The sequence below is a fragment of the Polyodon spathula genome, chromosome 1 (assembly GCF_017654505.1).
Source record: "Polyodon spathula isolate WHYD16114869_AA chromosome 1, ASM1765450v1, whole genome shotgun sequence".
Taxonomy (NCBI): domain Eukaryota; kingdom Metazoa; phylum Chordata; class Actinopteri; order Acipenseriformes; family Polyodontidae; genus Polyodon; species Polyodon spathula.
The window spans coordinates 17072423-17094603 of NC_054534.1; the positions used below are offsets into that span (position 1 = coordinate 17072423).

At 36.3% G+C, this 22181-nt stretch overlaps 1 pseudogene; it reads left to right on the forward strand.

The window, feature by feature from the left end:
* Positions 1-22181, forward strand: part of LOC121316285 — a 67469-nt pseudogene that overhangs the window by 20593 nt on the left and 24695 nt on the right.

Here is a 22181-nt window from a genome sequence, read left to right on the forward strand (position 1 = left end):
GCTGTGGTCATTTAATTGCTAATTTGAAAAGAGACTGTGGATATAATGGAGTTTACATTACTGTGAAATCCATCAGCTTTGTAAGGACTTACTCCTCCTGGCTCTTTTTAGCAAAGATTTTACACACAATGTTTTCCAGATGTAACCAGTATGGTATTGCTTTTATTTGAAGTCTTAAGGCAGTATTAAGATGTGTTCAGTGTATCTGTGTGTCACTGGATCTAGTACAGTATTTTTATAAACTGCTTGATGTCAGAACACAAATAGGCTACAAAATATTTCAGGAATCACAACCAGTTTTTCCAAAATTCTTAAAGATTTCAGCAGAACACACCCTTCTGTTTAAAATATGTGATAAAAAATGTAATCCACTCTATGTGACAAATTTAAAAACAAATATCGCCTGTGGCATACGAGAAATCTCTTCCAGGTGGTGATACTTTGTATATCTATATTATTGTGTCATACTATTTTCTCATCATTTTTTGGTAAACATGTTGAATCTGGTGCACTTTACATCTGGTATCTCTAAATATTTACTATATTTAAATATTCAAATATTCTTCCCGCCAGGAGTTTTCATTAGAAGCATAAGGTGAATCACTTTCATTAGGCGTTTCTTTGTTGTCTTGTAAGAAGATGGACAGCCTTACGCATTTTTGATTAATCAGTGCCCGGGCTATACAAGCGGGGCCATAGCCCAATAGCTCACTGCAGCTAGCATGTGTCTTGATGTGATAGATATTGGTACAAAAGAGTTGAGCTTATCGTTAGTTACCATATAGTTGAACTGTGACAGAGTAGAAATGAAGGTATTTGACCTATTTCTGAAATACAGAGGATATTTAAAGACTGGAATAATGTGCATTTGTGATAAAGGGCTTATCTGGAATGTAGAGGCTTGTTACTTTTCCAGGTTTCTCTGTAAGGTATTCTTCTGACATTTAGCTAAATCTGTTATAAATGCTGAATTGGAAAAAAATATATATATTATGACGGGAACAGAAAGCTTGTAGAAAAACACTGTTTTTAAAATAAAAATCTAAAGTGCATTGAACTATCTGTTTAATATCTCTTGGTTACTTTTGCCAAAGTTTTGTCACAATTCTATCAGCGTTAGTTTTACTGGTGCATTATTAAGAGTGCTATGGGATTGCTTAATGTTTATGTCAAAACATTAAGATACCTGCAGCTCCTCTTCTGGTACATCCTGAACATGTTTACATCACCACTTCCTGCTCTTAGCTATCCTTAAGCAACCGTGAGAATACATCAGTAAAAACCAGGCCCTGTGCTGATAATTAAAACAGAACCTCATAATTAGCCAACCTAAAGCAATTCTATAGTATTGTATCCCTTTATAATGCCAAGCCCATTGATTATTTTATTGAGTGAATATACTCACTTTAATATATAAATATAAATCTCAACTTAAAATTCAATTTATATTGTGTTTTGTTCTGTCGTGTTCTGTTGTTGATTACCTATTTTTTCACAAAATGTCTTTTTAGTTCCAAGACTTAATTAAGAGATTGTTTCTTCAGACTGTTTCTAAAGTAACCCCATAAGAGCTACTACCATATGGCTCCTGTAACATGACATAAGAAAGAAATGAGTTTAGAAAGAAGAAAGTTTCTGTTATTGTTCATGTAACAAATATGGATTATGTTTGGTTGTAGGCCTAACAGAGAGCAAACAAGTGAAGTCAGTCCCTCAGGGGCATCCCTTGTTAAACATGGCCTCAACCCCTGCAAAATCTTCATGCAGATTCATTACTTAAAGGTGAGATCTGTAAATACTTCTGACAGAAGCAATGCACAGATGTGAGTGTTAAAAAACATTGCAGGACTGTATTATGTGTTTTTGAATCATTTAAAATTCTGCATCCGTTCAGTTTTTTTTTTTGCTTTAGGGATTGTATGAGGGCTACAGCATCTATTGTTTAGAAGACTGCTATTAACACAAACCACAATAGATTTTATATATATATATTCTAATTTCTATTCTGTAACAAATCTTGCCCTGTTATAGCCACACCTCCAAAATCTAATTTATGGGGTATTGTTGATTATTTATCTGAAGAGGTGATTCATTTTTTATTGAACCCAAATATATTTGAACATGCAATTTGGAAGTTTGGTTAGCCTAGACATTAAGTCATCTTATGTAAGTTTGATTGATGCATTTAAGAAATAACTATTTTCCTTTCCAGGGCTATTTTCTTCTCCGTTTTCTATCCAGTAAAATAGGAGAAGAGCGATATCTAAAATTCCTCTGCCGTTTGTGCAAAAAACTCACGGTCAACTCATTCTTTCTCAGGTAGGCTGCTATGATGCCCCTCTCATGCAACTAAAAAGCTTCAGACTCTTTAACCTTTTTGCATTGTTTTTTTTAATTTATTTTTAAGCTAACTGAGATTTGTAATTTAAGCCAAATAATTGACATGTTTAATGATGAATTTATAAGATGTGGTGCTCATGAAACTCTTCTGAATCGTTGTTGTCTTGTTGAACAACAGTCTTTGTTTTATTCATAAAAACTGAATTTTAAATAACTCATGGATTTAAACTTTGTGAATAGGGCCCATTAGTATAAAAAACAAGCAAAAACCTAAAATGTTTTCAACAGAAAAAAAAGAGATATTGCTAGTGCTAACTAGAGGTACGACATTGGATTTTAAAACCTTAGTTAGAACTCCTTTATGGTTTCAGCAAAAGAGAATACATACTTTAGTTCATTATATAGTTTTACAGTGCATTTTTTAAAAGCATATGTACTGCGTAATTGCCAAAGGGTATTTCTATAAGAAGGAATGGCAATAAACCTGTAGCCATAGCACCGTGAATTCTTAGAAGGTAATACTGGGCATAGCCAGCCTTTGGATTGGTGCTGCAGAAAGTGGCGATCTTGGTTTAGTAGGGGGTATTCTACCTCGTGGGATAACCGCATAGTAGGCGTTGTTGAAGAAGACCTTAAACTGAGGTCCTGTTTGCCCTTTCTTGACTTCAATGACTAAATTTCAATACAAGATAAAATCCCCCCATCTACCAATGTAACATAGAAGTTTTTCTTTTTTTTATAGTTTTGATAGATCTACTGAATATTATGGTGTATTAATGCCAATATCAAATCCATTGTAGCCAACAATGAGTTGTTATTGTTCATATGGGGTCTGTTCTAATATTTCATAAAGAAATTTATAAAATCTTAAAAACACTATTTATCTTTTTCCACAAAAAAAAGGCTTTAGATGGTTTTAGTCTAGTTACACTATCTTAAATTACAAACCCATAGATGTTTTGTCTATTGTTAAACATAGTAATTGTTCCAGCAGTACTAGGTGAATCTTATTTAATAAATGATTACCTTGTTAGTAAACCTTGTCTTTTGTTCCCGAGAAAGAACTGTAGAAAAACCATAATTACACAGACCATCCATTCAGACTCCCAGTGAAAATGATTCCTCTTCTTGTTGTGTGTGCTGTACTTACGTTGTAAACATTTGGTAATATTGAAGGAATCTTGTTTAATATAACCAGTTAATCAAAAAGGAAGAGGTCACTGGTACGGAGGTATAAAACTGCAGAATGTACACAACACAAAACATGTATTTTATAGAACGTCTATACTTTTAAACTTGGAAAAAGCGATCTTGTGTAGGATAAAGGGGCCCTGTTGTATACATAAATGGATGGTACTGCAATGGCAAAAGGAATACATTAATTACTTCCTTATAGCTGAATAACTCTAACTGGTGAAGTCCTGTCACTAGGGCAGTAAACATGTAATTATTTATTGACAGGCATTCAATAGCAGTACTATGTTTCTCTCCAGGATTGTTTACAAGTTCCCAGAAATAAAGATGTAAGTAGGATTAGTCTAGAAGCAAGTGTAATATGGTGCAAAGCCTAGTAAAATACATTGGTCTAATACTAGGTTTATTTGTGAGTAGTGTGTAAATATTGAATTCCCTAGAATTACAACACTTGTCGGTTTTTATTATTCTTTCTAAACAGGACCTCAATCGTTGATAAAAGGATTGTAAAAGCAAAACCTTTAAACTAATGCAGACGTTGATTTAGTAATTGTGTTAAATATACATCCAGTGAGTTAGCCTATATAACTGGGACAGTGATACTATGTTACTTAGTTGGCTTGCAAAAAGCTTCTGTTCATGAGTATCTATTGAAGGCAATGGTGTCTGATGATGTCTTCATGAGTTCTCCATGCTTACATGTGTGCTGTAACAGGAGTAAACCTACTCCCAATCTGTTTGTACTTATGGATCAAAAACAATGTATAAATAAATGGCAGATTTGGATGCAGTAATGACCTTAAGTAGCATTCTAAAGTTTGAAACCTGTTTAGACAGAAAGTGGTACTACTAGTTTAGTGTACGTTATGACCACCAAAAAAACAACAACAAATGCTTAGTATAATTAGGACAGTTTCCTTTTATTTCAACCACTGTATCATGCCTTGTTTCTTACCAGGTTGTAATCTCTCCACTGTTTGCAAAGACTGGCGGTTTATGAACCTTGACTATAGATGCCAACTATTGTGTGTGCTTCATTTCATTTAGACCTGCAATTCTATTTCTTAGTTCTGTGATTCTCGACGAGTTGTTGCAGCAGTTATATACTATAGCTATATGTAGCACAAAACAGAAAGTCAAAACAAATTGTTAAGAGATTGAAACAGTGGAGCCACGTACAGCTTTCTTTTGAGACTTAATTTGTTATTATAAATAGCAATGAACATCCCAAAGTCTTGAGCCACAAACACGCTATTAGAAGTCCCATTTGTTTTCATGTATTGGCCCTAAAACATCAAGCTCTCTTATAACTTCAGCAGCAACCTGGAAGGAAAGAGTTGTTGTTTTTTTTTTTGTAAGAATTTGGAGGAATGCCTGTCTGTACTGTTTTAGTTTGATCTATAATATCTCTTATAAAGTTTACCACGGTAATTATGCATGTTATGTTTTTACATGGTTATGCCTTGCGTTTAACATAATTTGCCATGGTTTTCCATGTTTTTTATTTTGCTTTACTATACCTTTTTGTGCTTTATGATGCTGTTAACAGGTGCAAGTGGTGTGGGAACAAAGTGAAGATCCAGACAGCAATTTCTCCCAAAAACAGTCTGTGTTTTATTAAATAAAACAAAAGAAGCCCCCCCCCCCCCACTATAAGCAATGGTCTTGGGTGTACACGGCGGGCTTGCAAATCTGAAATAATAACAATTAATCACAAAAGGACTTTGTCCGTCCTTGCGTCCTTCATGAATGTTCAGTTCCCAGGGGATCGTAATGTGCGTGTGGATTGTGCCATGAAAGGTATTGCTCAGGTTTGAATGCTGGCTGTGTAGTGACAGCTCCTGGGTGCTCACTCCTCTCCTATAAAACACGTAACAAAAACAAACATTACAGGCTGCGGCCATAAGTTTACGTTTTCAGCGCAAGGGTCCGTACTCACACAACTACGTCCCCTTTGTACCACCAAACTCCTCCCTGCAGTCAGCCTGTTGCCATGGTTTATCCAATCGCTGCCTGACCCGTATCTGATCGCAGTGGAGTTGTTTAGAGTACTTTCAGTATGGACCTTCCCCGAGGTGGCTGACTTCCGGTTTCTACCCACCGCCGAGTCGACCTGTCTATGGGGAAGTGAACTAACTAACTAAACCTTACCCGGAGCCCTTTCTGGTCGGGAGGGAGATTTGTAGCATGGATTCTTTCTCTCTTTATCAAGGATGCCTGCCTATGATTTACTATGCTTTAATTATAGTTGATTGCAATTTTCTACTATGCTTTTAGATGTTATATTCACTTCCCCTCTGATTTTTTTTTTGCTTTGCTTTTGATAGCCATAGCAATTATGAAGGTAGTGTTTTTTTTTTTTTTTTTTTTTTTTTGGCAACCACTTGGCATTGTGGTTGCAAAACTGACATCAACAGTGACTGTTGATGTCAGGACCTCTCATTGGTTCTGACCAATCCTAGATTTCAATTGGTGCTTTAATATTTTGTATTCGCCTATGAAAAGGACTTTAATTAACAACCTATTGGTGGACCAGGTCTTGTCAGGTAGCTACTTGGTTTTCTTCAGATAGTGGCAGTTTTTTTGTTTTGTTTTTTTGTAGCATTCAAGAAGTTTGCTTCATTCTCATCCCAATATAGATATATTTATCTATGGCTATGTGGCAACGTTGCCCTGGCCCTTGTGTATTTCTGTGTTGTATGTTACGTGTTGTGTGTTAATGTTGGTGTATAGTCATTGGTAAATGGGATATAAATGAGTCTGTGAACCACGAGTGTTTAAAATGTATATTTATATTTAGGCACAAGGATAAATATTATATAAGAACATAGAAAGTTTACAAACGAGAGGAGGCCATTCGACCCATCTTGGTCGTTTGGTTGTTACTAGCTTATTGATCCCAGAATCTTATCAAGCAGTTTCTTGAAGGATCCCAGGGCGTCAGCTTCAACAACGTTACTGCGGAGTTGATTCCAGACCCTCACAATTCTCTGTATTAAAAAGTGCCTCCTATTTTCTGTTCTGAATGCTCCTTTGTCTAATCTCCATTTGTGACCCCTGGTCCTTGTTTCTTTTTTCAGGTTGAGAAAGTCTCTCGGGTTGACATTTTCAATACCTTTTAGAATTTTGAATGCTTGAATTAGGTCGCCGTGTAGTCTTCTTTGTTCAAGACTGAACAGATTCAATTATTTTAGCCAGTCTGCATATGACATGCCTTTTAAACCCGGAATAATTCTGGTTGCCCTTCTTTGCACTCTTTCTAGAGCAGCAATATCTTTTTTATAGCGAGTTGACCAGAACTGAACACAATATTCAAGATGAGGTCTCACTAATGCATTGTACAGTTTTAACATTACTTCCCTTGATTTAAATTCAACACTTTTCACAATGTATCCGAGCATCTTGTTGGCCTTTTTTTATAGCTTCCCCACATTGTCTAGATGAAGACATTTCTGAGTCAACAAAAACTCCTAGGTCTTTTTCATAAATACCTTCTCCAATTTCAGTATCTCCCATATGATTTATAATGCACATTTTTATTTCCTGCATGTAGTACCTTACACCTTTCTCTATTAAATGTCATTTGCCATGTGTCTGCCCTGTTCTGAATCTTGTCTAGATCATTTTGAATGACCTTTGCTGCTGCAACAGTGTTTGCCACTCCTCCTATTTTTGTGTCGTCTGCAAATTTAACAAGTTTGCTTACTATACCAGAATCTAAATCATTAATGTAGATTAGGAATAGCAGAGGACCTAATACTGAGCACGGGGAATTAATACTTTTATTAATTCACGTGCAGTTGTACCGAGACTCCAATTGAGTGATTGATTAGCAATCAAGTCTCGATACAGCTGCATAAAAGCAGCATGTTTTCACTCACTCTGGGTTGTGAGGTAATAATAGATATCATAATAGCAGCTCACCGTGTTTGTCTGTGTAGTCCTTTTTGTTTGTCTCGGTTTTGGCTGCCAGTGTCGTGTCCTGTGTTTTGTTTGTCTTTACAACCTTATGTTTTCTGTCTGTTCAATTTTTAAATGCTGAGCACAGCTCAACTTCACCAAAAACTCCACCTCTGTGTTTATTTTGTGTTGGTTCCTGTTTCTGGTCTGACTTCACCCACTGCAGCCGTTTTTGTGACAGGCTATTGTTTTATGTATTTAGCACTTTAACAGATAAAATACATTTTAAACTGCTAACTGTTTGCACCTTCAGTTGAAATGAATGAAGGATATTATTTTGAAGTGTTATTAAAGAGTGTAGTTACGATAGTTGGTGGTGGTGGTGGTGGTTAACACATCAGAGTTGCGGTTATAAATTATGTCATGCCATGGATACAGTGCCAGGAAGTTTAGCTTGCTTTGGTTAAAACTGTCTTCTAGCCAAGAAATCCAGTTCTCTCTGCAGGATGTCGTGCCCTTTTAACAGAGCTGTTTATTATAAGCTACATCGGAGCAGATAAATACAAGTGGTTGAGAAATAAGAGCAAATCAATGCAGGGCATTATCACCATTATCTACAGACTAAACATTCTTACATCAGTCTGCTGGCAAGTGGGTTCTCTTACAGCTTTCAGGGTTCCAGTATTCTCAACGCCTGATTTACTCACTAGCTCCCTGGAAGCCAGAGGAAAGAAAAGTGTGGGGTGTTATTGCTGTCATCATAGATAGAAACTGAAGAAGCATCTGCTGTGTTTTGAGATTTCTTTAAGTACATTTTAATCCCTACGGGACAGAGTGAAGTGTTCTCTATCACATTACAATCTGTCACCCTCTCACGCCCTAGGAGAAAATAATTACATTCTCTGATTTAGATGTAATAAAAGTAACCTACAGTGAAACCTCAGTTACTGAAACTAGCTGGACCAAGGGGTGTTTGAAAAATTGTATTGTTTTGGATTCTATTTCCTTGGTGAAATTAAAATATGGTTCCTTGCCGTTTTAGTGGAAATCAAGTTTATATAGAACAATGCAGACAACTCCCCACTTTGAAAATGTGCTATCCTAGCTGACCATGGTGGCCCTACTTAGTGTCATAGCAGGTGTTTCAACTAACATTGTAAAATCAAAGTGCAATTACCATACAGCAGTTTAACACTGATTAGTAATTTTTTGTTTTTGAATTAGTCTTTGTATTTTCTCCTTTATGTTCTAGACAAGGCCTTGCTCTTGACATGATTTATGAAGACTGGCTGGACAGTGCTAGGATACCAAAGGTCAATCTGTGTGTTTCACTTTGAAGTACAATTTGTATGAAACATTTGTATTGATATAAACTGGACAAAATGGACATTCAGTATTAACAGATATTATTATTATTATTATTATTATTATTATTATTATTATTATTATTATTATTATTATTATTATTATTTAGCAGATGTTTTTATCTAGAGCGAACATATAAACATAATAAATTAAACTAAGATATTCAACTTGGCAAACCTTAAAATAATAATTTGTGACTCATCTTGTATAAAATCACTTAGTAAAGTCATGCTTTTTATAATTGCTGACTAGTTTTATGCTGGGTTTTGAGGTGAACCAACAACAAAGATAAATGCTTTGTAAAAAAACAATATCATTCAGTATATAAGACAAGTAGCTCTGTCACCTCAAAATGTATAAATCTGCAGAATGGATTTGCTATCCCTCCATAATCTGTGATTTCTGTTTCTTGGCAAATCCCCTGACCTCCTTTGCCACAGTTACAATCTCTAAGACCAAGCAGCACCCCACATTTAGAAAAGAACCCCCTTTACTCAGGAAGTCAAAGACACTGACCTTGTATGCCCAGGTTCTTCTAGTTTTTTACATCATGTTAAGTTTTACAAAATTACAAAATGCTATGCGGTTTCTTTCCATCTCACTGATGGGCACAAAAGCTGTGTTATGTCAGGAATGGCTATGGCTCTCCTTGTTATAAAGGAGTTATGTGTGGTATCCAGCGAACAATACAAGTTTACTGCCTGAGTGATTCATGCTGGATTAAGTTCACATTCCCCAGTACCCACTTCCCCACCTACACGAACAGGAGAGTGCAAATAAACAAAAGTCAAGCAGGACAGGTCTGTTTTCACATTCAATCAATCAATCTTCAATCAATCTTTATTTTATATAGCGCCTTTCATAGTGGACCACCACCACAAAGCGCTTAAGCACATTGACCCCTGGTGCTCTGGTTTATCTAACATGGATGTTTAAGTGCAAAGAAAGAGAAAACATTGATTCACTTGATCGTTTGTGAAACTGTCTGAAAAAGTAAACTGCAGATTGTTGATTGTGTTTTTCCTCAGCCAGCTATTTATTCCAACTGTGTGGGAACACATGCTGTCGTACGCCCTTTTTCTTTTTTTCCCCCTTGTTCTTTAAGACTAGCTAGTTATTCCTCAGCACGTACTAACTGGGTGTCTAAGAGGTATTGATTGGAAAAAGAATTACTTGAGGCTGTTGGGTTTCTTGTGATGGCAGTCTGAACATTTTTTTTTTTTTTTTTTTTTTTTTTTTTTTTTTTTTTTTTTTACCATCCCCCCCCCCATTTAGAATCTGCATTGGCTGGGCACATTTTAGATTTCTCTAATTTGGAAAGATCAGTCAAGGTTCTTCAAGGCAGTATAGACAAATGAAAAGAGTAAAATCCCTGTGACCACCAGATGTAGATTTTTCTGAGAACATAAATACAGGTCCAGAGGCTACTCCCACCAGTTTTTATTCTCTCTAAATTCTAAATTCCAGCACACACAGGGTTTGATCTTATTTTGATCTGGTCACCTTGCTACAAAAAGAATATTTCTGCTCTAGAACAAGTGCAGAGACAAGCGACCAGAATTATTCTGGTTTAAAAGGCATGTCATATGCAGACAGGCTAAAAGAATTACATCTATTCAGTCCTGAACAAAGAAGGCTACGCGGCGATCTGATTCAAGCATTCACAATTTTAAAAGGTATTGACAATGTCGACCCAGGGGACTTTTTCAACCTGAAAAAATTAACAAGAACCACGGGACACAAATGGAGATAAAGGGGCACTCAGAACAGAAAATAGGTGGCACTTTTTTACACAGAGAATTGTGGGAGTCTGGAACCAACTCCCCAGTAAATTGAAGCTGACACCCTGGGATCCTTCAAGATGCTGCTTGAGGAGATTCTGGGACCAGTAAGCTACTAACAACCAAACGAGCAAGATGGGTCGAATGGCCTCCTCTCGTTTGTAAACTTTCTTATGTTCTTATGCTTTCAAAACACTGTAAACTTTTAAAAAACTGCAACTATTTATTAAAAGAATAGATTATTCCATTACATCCTCTATTTCTCTTATGTACCATTGTTTGTTAATGGATATTATTGCTTTGATTCTCATTTAAAAGTTTCAGTTAAAATTGATGCAACAAGTTGTTTATAATGCAGTTATATCAATGCAAACATGGGTACTCTGTTACAACACTTATGTTAACTATTTTTAAATTTTAAAATAGCCTCATTGGTAAGATATTTAAGTGCTCAGTTGATTGTGGAATATTTTCTAATTTCTTTCACTTTCTAAAGTGTGGTTATGTTTGTATGATATATTTAACATGTATGTTGTGAATTTAACATACAAGTATAAACATATTAAATATATTGAATGAAGGCATGTGGCAACCATGAGAGGGGGACTGCTCCTCTGTTGTGACCCCCATGCTTTTACAGTGTTGAAGAAGACATCCTTTTTTTCTTTCTTTTTTTTGCTGCCATGTACATCAGTGTGATCGATTCTAGGGAATCCTTGTAAGGGCTATCCATACTCCTGTCTCATAAGTGAAATTATAGGAAACTGGTCATATTTGCACTACAGTGCATATATGGTTTACACAAGTTTGCTTATATGAAACATATATGTAAAGTATGTGCTTTTTAACATATGAATTATATATATTTTTTTCCATATGGCGAGTGAGGCCAAAAAATCCTTCTGTCTTCAGGTTAGCAAAGCGTGCTATGCTTTCCCTTATACTGTAGAGTACAGCCCAAACTCCGCCCCTGTATGATCGAGGAGTGGAATTGTAGACAGCGGTGTTTGATTACAATGAGGTCTGTGCTTTCAGACTTCTGGAGGCTTGAGTCAGTGAAAGGATTCAGCAACAGGATCACTTGTACATGGTAACAGGAAAGGGAAGAAAACTTAAGGAACTGAACTATTTTTATCAAAATCTGCATCAAATTAAGGGAAGATTAACTTAAAGATATAATGTATGTTAGTCACATGGATTTTAAAGAGATTATGTAAAAGCTCTTTTTGTCTGCTGTTTGATCCCGAGAACAACCTAATAAGGGTTTTTTCCATTCATTAGATGTGCTGTGTGCTGAGGTACTCTACACGCTCCATGAAACAACAGCAAGCCTTGCTTTCTGAGCTGTAAAACTTTTTTTTTTTGTATATATTTTATTCAGCCCTTGTTGGAGGAGAGCGACGCTTGGCTTGAAAATCAGTTGGTTGAAGAAGTAAAACGAGAGGTGAGATGGAGTTTAGTTTCTGTTGTATTTACTGTTATATTAATTTAAAGACTAAACTGTTGCTGTGCAACGCCTAAAGATGCATTTTATGTTACATGGTAGTACACAGTGATTTTTTGTGTAAGAGAAGTGCTTTAGTTTTCTTATAGTTTTAAAGGTTTGTTGGATTTGAAACATGTTTGAAATATTAACAGCCTGAGGTTGATTCTGTAGTTTCTAATGCACTGCTTTGGCTAAGAGCTTCTATCATTGCATCTTTAACTCCCAAGGAGACGGATACCGCTAGCAGCTTAAAATATTATGTGATCATACACAGAGGTGACTAAGTGGGATCACAAAGAGAGTCTTTTTTCTTTGCCCTCGGGAAACTTTTTCTTTCCAGTGAAGCAATGGAAAGTGTGTCTAACGTATGTTTATAGTCTCTTACTCATGCTGGAGAGCTATTCTGTTCTCGATTTTCTAACTCCGAGCCTCTTCTCAACTAAACTGCAGGTTGCAAAATGGATACACTTCAATTGGAGGAACAGAAAGGGCACAAAATGAAAAAGGAGAGCGGAGGAGTGGGTGATCTTCAAAGAGGTAGGTACATGTTTGGAAGCTTTAATTAGTTTTCCTATTTGATGTCTTGAGTACACTTCAGTCTATAACAAAAACTACTACCAAATAGTCAGTAGGAAATTGATTTTTTATATCCCTAACATAATGGCCTTTTTTTTTGTCTTTTGTTTTGTTTTGTTATGTATTGTTTGACCACTGGGTCTGTGAGACCCCAAATTGACATTGTATGTTTTTTATGACATGGAAAATGAGTTAGGAACAACTGCTGTCACTATAGAAGAACATATCATAAGTATGAACTGGAACTCAAAGCTGTTAATGGATGAAATCAATGTGATATGCACAAACTTGATTGGAAATGTTGTTGGATTCTTGAACAGCAAGTAAGGAAGGTCTAGTAACATTTTATGCATACAAAATGTTTAATCCATCCAAATAGACAAAGAGTATATATATGTGTGTGTGTATGTGTGTGTGTGTGTGTGTGTGTGTGTGTGTGAGTGAGTGGGTTTTATTGTGTTTGTGAATAGGGCTCATTATTCATTTGTGAGTGTAGCTGTCGGTTTTGTTTTACGAAAGTCTGAGGATTGTTTAAGGAATGCAGACACATCAAACAGATGTTGAAAAGTCAAAAGTAGGCCATTTTTATTACCAACAAAAAATCCCTTTGCACACTGTTATTTTGAAAAAAAAAAAGATCAGTTTGTTATGTGCGGTATTATTTGCACTGTTTCTTGGCAGCATATATTAGTTAGTTTCATGTAAATCAGTTTTAGTTAGTAGTATTATAAAAAGTAGATTTTTTAATAGATTGAGGAAGGGATTCGTGTAATTTGATAGAATAATTAAATAAAGTCAGAACACTTGTTCCTAGTTCCCTGTGCAATGCAGCAGTTATAAAGGAAAGGAAACCTGTATTACAATAGCTCTGTCCCCCTCCATGTAATCTACCTGCGTCTTTTTAACTTTTCCTTGTAGTTACATAACAAACCGACTGTGTTGTTGGCACACCAGTTATCAGCTAGAATGTGTAAGGACAAATGTCAAATAAAGGGTCCAACCTTAGCAGAATCAGATGCAATGTTAGTGTGTTTAAACAGGTCATCATTTAATAATCCTTGTTTTGTAGCTGCAAGGTTCTGACTCTTTGCAATATGCTGCAAGGGCCCTTATTTGATATCCGAATATATTTTACCATTAGGCGAACTGTAAGTTCTTGATTCTTTGTAATCCAGTTTTCTGTGTATCAAATGGTAGCCTCCCACGACGAGTTCCCATAAATGAGGCTGCGATTTCTAAATTAGGAGACACTGTGTCGGCATGGCTGTGAGTTGAAATAGTTTAAAGATAATGACATCACAGATAATTATTGGGGTTGAGTGCCAACAGGCATCCCCTCCTGTGCAGCTGAAGGATTAAGGCCCCTTAAATGTAAAATACAAGGTTTATGCAGGAAAGAAGGGATTTTTATTGCCAAATTATTAGGTGATATTAGTCACGCTCTCCTGATTCATTTTGCCATACTTTTCATCAAAAATTTAATGAGACTATGTTCTGCATCCTAATACACATGTGAAAGCCCATAATATTGCATTACAATGGCTGGTATTTAATGTAACAAAACTATAACGTTTCTGAATTACATTTTCCAGAACCTACGAGACAAGGTTAACTATCATACTTATTTAAATAAACAAACAAAAAATGTGTGGTACCACAGTGGTCACATTTCTGTCGTTGTACATACAGTGATATCACTTTAGTATACATTGGTGATCCATTACAGTACATTGGTACCATAATACAGTACAATATTTGTGTGCTGACTTCCAGGGCCTCTGTGCTATTTTTGTTCCAAGGGCCATTGTGCTATTGCTTGTAATGCTGTGGTCTGCTTACAGACCTGCAATTGTTTTCAGGGTAATACTGTGATTTTTTTTTTCTTTTCTGTAAATTTAAAACAATCCCCAATCTTTAAATATAATCCTAACATTAATGCTGCTGTCCAATATCAGATCTTATTCCAGCAACCAGTAACTCTTACTTAATTTGCAAAAACAAAGGCAAAACAATTCCACCATCCTACATATAGTGCATCTTGATAATTGTGATAAGTGATAATTCAGTGAAAATGGAAAAAGACTCTTATGTAGATTTGCATATCAACAATGTTATTGTAATTGTATCAATATAATCACATTACCAAAGTTGCAATTACACAGAGTGTCTTGTAAAAGTAAAGCCACTTAGCACACTTCCCTTGTACATTGTTTTTTTTCTTTATAAAATGAAGTTAAACTGTGAAAGGAAATTTTTTTTTTTCTCTTGAGTTTGCTTGAAATGGCTGCACTACAGAAAATACCAAGTGCGTCTAGATAAAAACAGGAAACCCTCCTATATATTAATCAAAGCTCTGTCACATTATCTGAAATTATTAGGTTCATCTAGAGGACTGTTATTGCTGTTATCTTTTAGATTATTTCTCCTAGCCCGGAGCTGGGAGTTGGCATTTTTTTTCCCAGCTAATTTGTAGACGTTAAATCACGGCCAGCGCTGGATAGAAAGTGCCCCTGCGCATTGTTTAAAAGAAGAATGCAGCTGTTCAGTAAAAATGGACCACATCTACACAATGAAATCAGTGATCATCTCATGCATATCTAAAGCCATATGGAAAATCAATTGTTGTGCCTCATCAAAGAAACAAAGAAAGAGGTATTCACCCAGTGTGTGTGAGAATGTGATGTTGTTATTGTTTCAATTTGCGTTTTCTAAACACAGTCAGGATACATTTATCAAATGATGTATTTTTAATTAATCTTATACATCTTGTTCTGTGTATTTTTGAGAATAAAGTAGCCGTTTAATCATGGTGCCTTGTTACATTTTAATAAGCCATCTCAGCTGTAAGCAAACCAAAAAGGAACACTTACTTTTGTAATAAGAAAAGTTACCATCAGTAAAGTCCTAGGACTGCTTTAAAAAAAAAAAAAAAAAGTGTTTTGAAATGAGAAGCATTTAGGGTTATTATAAAGCAAGCAAGATACTATAGCTTTTCATGGCATATGTACATACAACTTAGGGTACAAAAAGAGCCACTTAGGAGGTAGCATACAGTATTTGTCCAGAGGAGCTGCCAGTAACACATCACATGGTCAGGATGGTATAAAAGAATCTATTAATCCGTCTGCTGGCATTCCCTAGGCTGAGCCTTGAACAGCTTGTCACTCCACTGTAAATGAAAGGAATGCTGCAAGGTGTAATTCCTGCACAAAGTACAGTTTCATCCGGATGTTTTAAACAAAAACTGGACAATGCAGTTCAAGGTCCGAATGCTGCAGTATTTCTTCAGTTTTCATGGGAGGGTTCCACTAGGGCACTGTTACTTTATACAGAGGGTTTCATTTTCAGATTGTCTCCCAAAAGGGTATTAAATGTGCTTCTGTAACCCTGAGCCACATGTAAACTGCTTGGTTTATATTTACAACAAAATATAAAGTACTGAAATAATACTTGCCCTGTTGATTTGGTTTGGTGTTCATGAAACATTTCTTAACTTTTGATAAATCTGTTTTTTATTGCTGAAACTACAGTACTGCCATTAGGGGTGTGCAGAAAATACTTTCTTCAAGAATTATTGTTACAGCATTTGCCCTCCAGCATTGAGAAAATCTCATAAGCAGGAAAGCTAAAAAAATAAAAAAAAAACACTATATTCAGATTTTATTTTGGGCACATCCCTAACTGTCAACAATCTGTGAATATTTCCAATGCTACACTATTTATAAATGTCAATATCAGATAGTGTTACTACAGATTTTGTTTAGTTCATTTTGCCCCGATTGCCCTTTCCACTGTCACTGTAGTGTTATGCAGCTTTTTCTGTCACTTATATGCTGCAGGATCTTTTATGCATCAGGCAGATATACATAAAATATAGTGTAAATATACATAAAATAAAAATTATATTTTTGTTAGTAGACACTGTGGATAGACAGGGTGTGTTCTTTTTATTTCTTTTTTTGTTAATTAAATTCATTTTGTATATTGTTTGGCAGCAAAAAAATGTCAGGTATTTATTTTTGTCTATTACTGTACATTTTAATCAGCCATTCTACCTTGACGCAAACCAGAAAGGAATGTTTAAGACACACTATTGCACTGTGCGTCACTCAAACCTTGTCTTCATGCCGAATGTAGAATGGAAAATAGATATACTGTAGTGTACTTTGTATTTCCCCCTTACAGCAAAACTAATTATACTGTAGTATTTTGGTTCAGTAAATTTGCTCTGGTACTGTAAACTACTCACAGAACATGTGCATTGTTCTACACTATGTTATTTTATTTTATTTATTTTTTTTAATTTGGAATTGCCAATTACTTTTTTTCTCCCCAATTTTGAAATGTCCAATTACTTTTTTTTTTATTTCAACCTGGCTCACTGCTGCCACCCCCTGTGCTGAATTGGGAGAAATGAAGATGGACACATGTGTCCTCTGAAATGTGTGCTCTCTGTGGGCCCTCTGGAGGACCATGCAGCTCTGGTTGGTTTACAGGCAGGTGGTTGCTGGTCTACAGTCTACAAGGGTTGCTGGTGTGCAGTGTGCTGAGGACACCCTGGCTGACCTAGGCTCTCCCCTTCTGGGTAGGGACAATTGTGCGCCACCCCCTGAGAATTCCTGTCCATGGTCAGCAATGGAATAGCCTAGACCTTAACTGGTGACCTCCTGGCTATAGAGTGCATCCTGCACTCTATGCGGAGGGCTTTTGCCAGATGCGCCACTCAGGAGACCCTACTATGGTATATTCTTGTAATTATATTTTTCTATGTTTTCAACCCTGATGGCTGTTGCCTCAACCTGATATTGATGTATATTTTACTTCCCACCAGATATATTCTGATTAATGCTGGTCATTCATCTATGTTAAATATTTCAGTTATAAAATATTTTGTATTCTATAGATGTGGACAGGAAGTAATATATTTGTGAACCCCATAGGGCCCCAAAAATAGTGTTGTGATTCAGATAACTGGACTGGTAAATCCACCGTGTTTCCTGTTACTGTACAATATATAATACTGTTTTGAAATTGGTAATTCAAGCAATATAAAGAACCAAATAGATTGTGACAACACTATATAAATCAAAGCAGGTTGTTGGATGGTCTGTCTTTATAGCCAAGACTACTGTAGGTAGGATTTGTCATTTACAATTGCTTTTTTAGGTCCTGGTTCAAAATAGTGCTCACAATTGCTGAGAGAAAATGCTGTTATGTCTACAACATATGAAGACTTTCTTGCCAGGAATGTATACAGTATGAAGCGAGTACAATGGATTGCTCTGTACTTGTGGGAATTTCAACTAATTTAGTGCTCGAAGATTAAAAATTTTGAGTACTTGAACCTAATGCCAGTCTATATGTGCTACAAAAATGACCACGTTAACATTAGAACCGCCACGGTTATACTCATAAAAACCACCGCCGACAGTCACTATCACGGTACATTTTAAACCTCGTCAATATTAAAATGAAAGACAAACTATCGGTTACAACTCAAAAGTTTTATTCAATCACATACTGTAAATACAGTATAATCATAAATCTCGAAAAACTACTCAATTCTAAATCTTTTGTAGTCATTTTTGTATTACTTTAGTATAAATACATGTTAATTTGGATTCATATGTTGTTTTTTTCTGACTTTATGTGAACGAAAAGACACACATTTGCCCGTTTTCCCATTGGAAATAGTGATATTTTGAAATATCACTGTCCTGGTCACAAAAGCAAAGTTTGTGGGGAATAATAGCCATTTTCTATACTTTTGAGGCATACGCAATTAGGAAATAACACTTACTACCCAGGAACAAAAATTGTGTTACATAGTGTTATTAAGGTCTAGGCAGATTTTTCCTGTGTTGCTCAGTTGTAGTTTTTGTCAGCATACCTACATTTCCATGTAATCATAATCCTACACTGAAACACAGAAGCATCTGGAAAAGTTCAGACACTTTAAGACATTGCAGTAAGATTATATTATATTAATGCCTTGGCATTTGAAGACAAGCGTAACCTGACCAATAAGTTGCCAATAAGTTGCCACCAGTTCCATCAAAGCATTTCACGCAAAAGTCAGTATTCCTCCGTCCAGGAGAGCAACCACCAAGATAAGGTGTTAAAATCAAGCCTCGCGCAGGACAACTGGAAACTGCTAGAGGCTGGAAAATGCTGGCAGATGTTGGTCAACAGCTTATTTTTTCACCTGTGATTGCCACCACTAACCTTCGACCAGACATTGTCTTGTGGTCTGGCTCCGCATGCCTTGTTCATATGGTAGAGTTAACAGTGCCATGGGAGGATTCTGCAGATAGAGTGTCCGGGTTTACCCAGTGGAGGTGGGTTGTCGAGGATTTGTGGCACACTGGTACAAACCTGATTGTGGTACAGCCTGGTTTCTCAGAGACGTCGGGTTCAGTGGCCAAGAGTTGCGTCGCACAGTGAAGAACTTATCTGAAGCAGCAGAAAGGAGCAGCAACTGGCTGTGGTTGAGACGGAAAGATTCTGGCTGGGGATCTCAAGCACAATAGAAAGAAAGCAACGCTGATGTACGGGTAAGTAAGCTGGGCTAAGTTGAGAGGGGTACGGAAGGCTGTTGAGCCCTCTTAAGGTGTCGTGGGCTAGTCGAAACACTGAGGATGGAAGGTGCCCACTTGAAGACCCCAGAGATATACCCTACTTAGCTCAATCCAGATGGTTGTCATGCTGATGCTGTGGGGAGACCGTACTGTGGTTGATCCCCGGAGCCAGCATCACATCCGTTGTGTGTGCTGATGCGCTGGGGAGGCAAAATGAGCTGATCCCTGGAGCCAGCATTATACTTCAGCCATCAACACCAAGCAGAAGGGTATCTACATCATCAGATGGAAAGAAACGCAAATGGATGGAGATGCAGATGGATCACATTAGTTTACTGTAAAGCTACGTCTTAGTTGGTGCTTATCTTGGCGAGAGCCGAGTTCAAATCAGCATGAAGTTTTAACATCTACTCTGATGTCATGGAAATCATATTCAGTACATTAGCAGATGTAACTACCCGATTGTCTCAAAAGCACTGAGCTATTAATTCACTCAGTCCTGTCTTCTTTTTTGTTTTAATATTCCACAAAGACTGTTAGCTGACAGACTGTGGCATTTGATCAAGGTTACCCAAACATTTATTACAGATAATGAAGGCGTGAAAGCCAAGCTTTTAAAGTTGAACTTCCTTATAAATAAATCACTTTGTACTTTTAAGTACCTACTTACTTTCAGCTCTTTTTCTCAGCCTTTTTACTAAGAGGTCATGCATTGCACTGTAGATTTTTGGTAGCACTTTATAATAATGTAACATTAAATAATCAACAATGGCCACAAATTCAGATGGATTTCTGTAGAATTTCATATTTCATATTTCATGGATGCAGTATTTGAATAGCTCATGTTTTGCAGTTACATTATAATTAGTTTTCAAGCTATAGATCATAAAAACCAGATTACTGGCAAGTGGCCAAGCCAGCCACTACCACATTTATTAGGTCATGCAGTGCCCAAGCCCTTCAAAGAAAATGGGTGGGGACAGAGGTTTGTCTGGCTAGCACAGAACCAAGCTCTCAGTTTCTTAATTGAATCAGTTATTGCCCTAATTGGTCCAGATTAACATGTGTTCCAGATCTTTAACCATTGATGACATAAAGACACTAATAAAACCTCCAGGATTAGGGCTCTTCAGGACTTCTCTGCAGTTTTGGGGCTCTTCAGTTTTAAACCATGCATAATTTATTAAGGAATTTAACAACATTTTAAGAATGTCAAATCAATTGTACTTTAAAAGTACTATCTCAGATATGTTACAATTTCCACAAAATATTGCTATAGTCCAGCACATAACAGATGACATGAACGCTTTCCCTCAGGGTTCTGCTGTTCAGTCTGGTGTCCCTCTCAAACAGTGACTGTATTCAAACCCAGCCAGGACTAAGCGAATTGCAAGCTAATTTCACTACTTTTAAACTTCTACATCATCGTTCTCTTTTTAAAGTTAATGCCACTTGAACGACTGAAGACATCTGCTCAAGTTAAGATTATTCTTTTGGTATTGAGTGTTGGCATTGTGTTGCATTACCCCAAGTGTAGTGTTAAAATTGGAAATGTATTGATGTTCATAATATTATTTGAACACAGCTGTAATGCCACAAAGAGAAAATGTGATCAAACATTTCTTTATTTATTTATTTATTTGTTGCATTTAGTTCACACATTTATAAGGGTCTTTACATCAAATAAAATGACACTGTTGTTGAAGTAAAACAAAACTGTGTGATTACAGAACAAAGCTGCAGTATGTTCTGTAAGAGAAGTAAGGCCTGCAGTGTTTTAAGTAAAAAGTGTACAGGTGTAGACGTCTTTACAAACAGCAAAGTGTATGTGCCCTTTGTTTCCCCCAATCCACGTTTGTTTATTTTGAATAGCGTCTGTCAAACAGTATGACAGTGTTTCCAGGGAAACAGTCTTGACATTAAACAACTAACATTTCTTAAATGAATGGACTATTGACAGTGAAACAATAAATTAACTTGTGCTTTGATTAAACAGCCATGGTGTTGATAGATGAAGAGCTAATTAAAATACAACTACAGGCCAATGACAGCACAGTCAGGGTTATACATTTGAAGTGGTCTTAAATAAAAGTAAAGCCAGTGTTGGAGTAAATTATTTGTGATAAGACCCAATAGGCTGTGACTACATTCTTTATACTGATAATGTTCAAGAATTTGAAGGGATTACCTATAAAAATCATAAGTCCTTGGATGTATTGAGAGTTACTTTTTTTGTTGTCCAGGTGCGTTCACTCATACCTGATTTACAAGGCCATAAATGAACCTTCTTTTAAGAATTTGAGGTGATACCAAGGTACTGTTGGAAACAAAAAAACAAACCTCCTTAACTAAAATAAAATTGTTCAAATTCAGATTGCAAATACTGCATTAATAAGTTAGTTCATTAGATTGTACTTTTAATGTGGTACTACCATATGCATTTGAACAATACTCAGAAAGTTCTAGAAATAATACATCGGTTGGAATAATAATAATAAAAACATGTATACAGCATTGTTTTTGTGAAGGGACTAGGATTCCCTTGTATTTTGTGTTTGACCAGTGAAGGCTTTTTTTCTGTTGAGAATGTCTCTAATGATGTTTGATTATAGTGAAAGTAACCAAATGAGAAACGCCTTTAAGTAGTGACTACCACAGTGGGGTGAGAGCTTCTTTTATAATCATTCATAAGGCTCATTTTGGTGTAGCTAGTTATAGTAATGGAGCATACATATTTGTTTGAACCAGTGAAGTCCATCAAGATGTGAAATGTAATTCAACAGATTCTTCTAATCATGAAAAACATGTATTTAAAAATAAAGGTGGCACCGAACTTGTAATAAATCCCAGCCACAATCAGTCACTGCTCATACAAATGGCATACAGCTGTATGTTTTAATATCTTAATTCCACGTCCCACCACAGCCTGTTGACGTAACAGCCTCATCAGCCTAAAGTCTC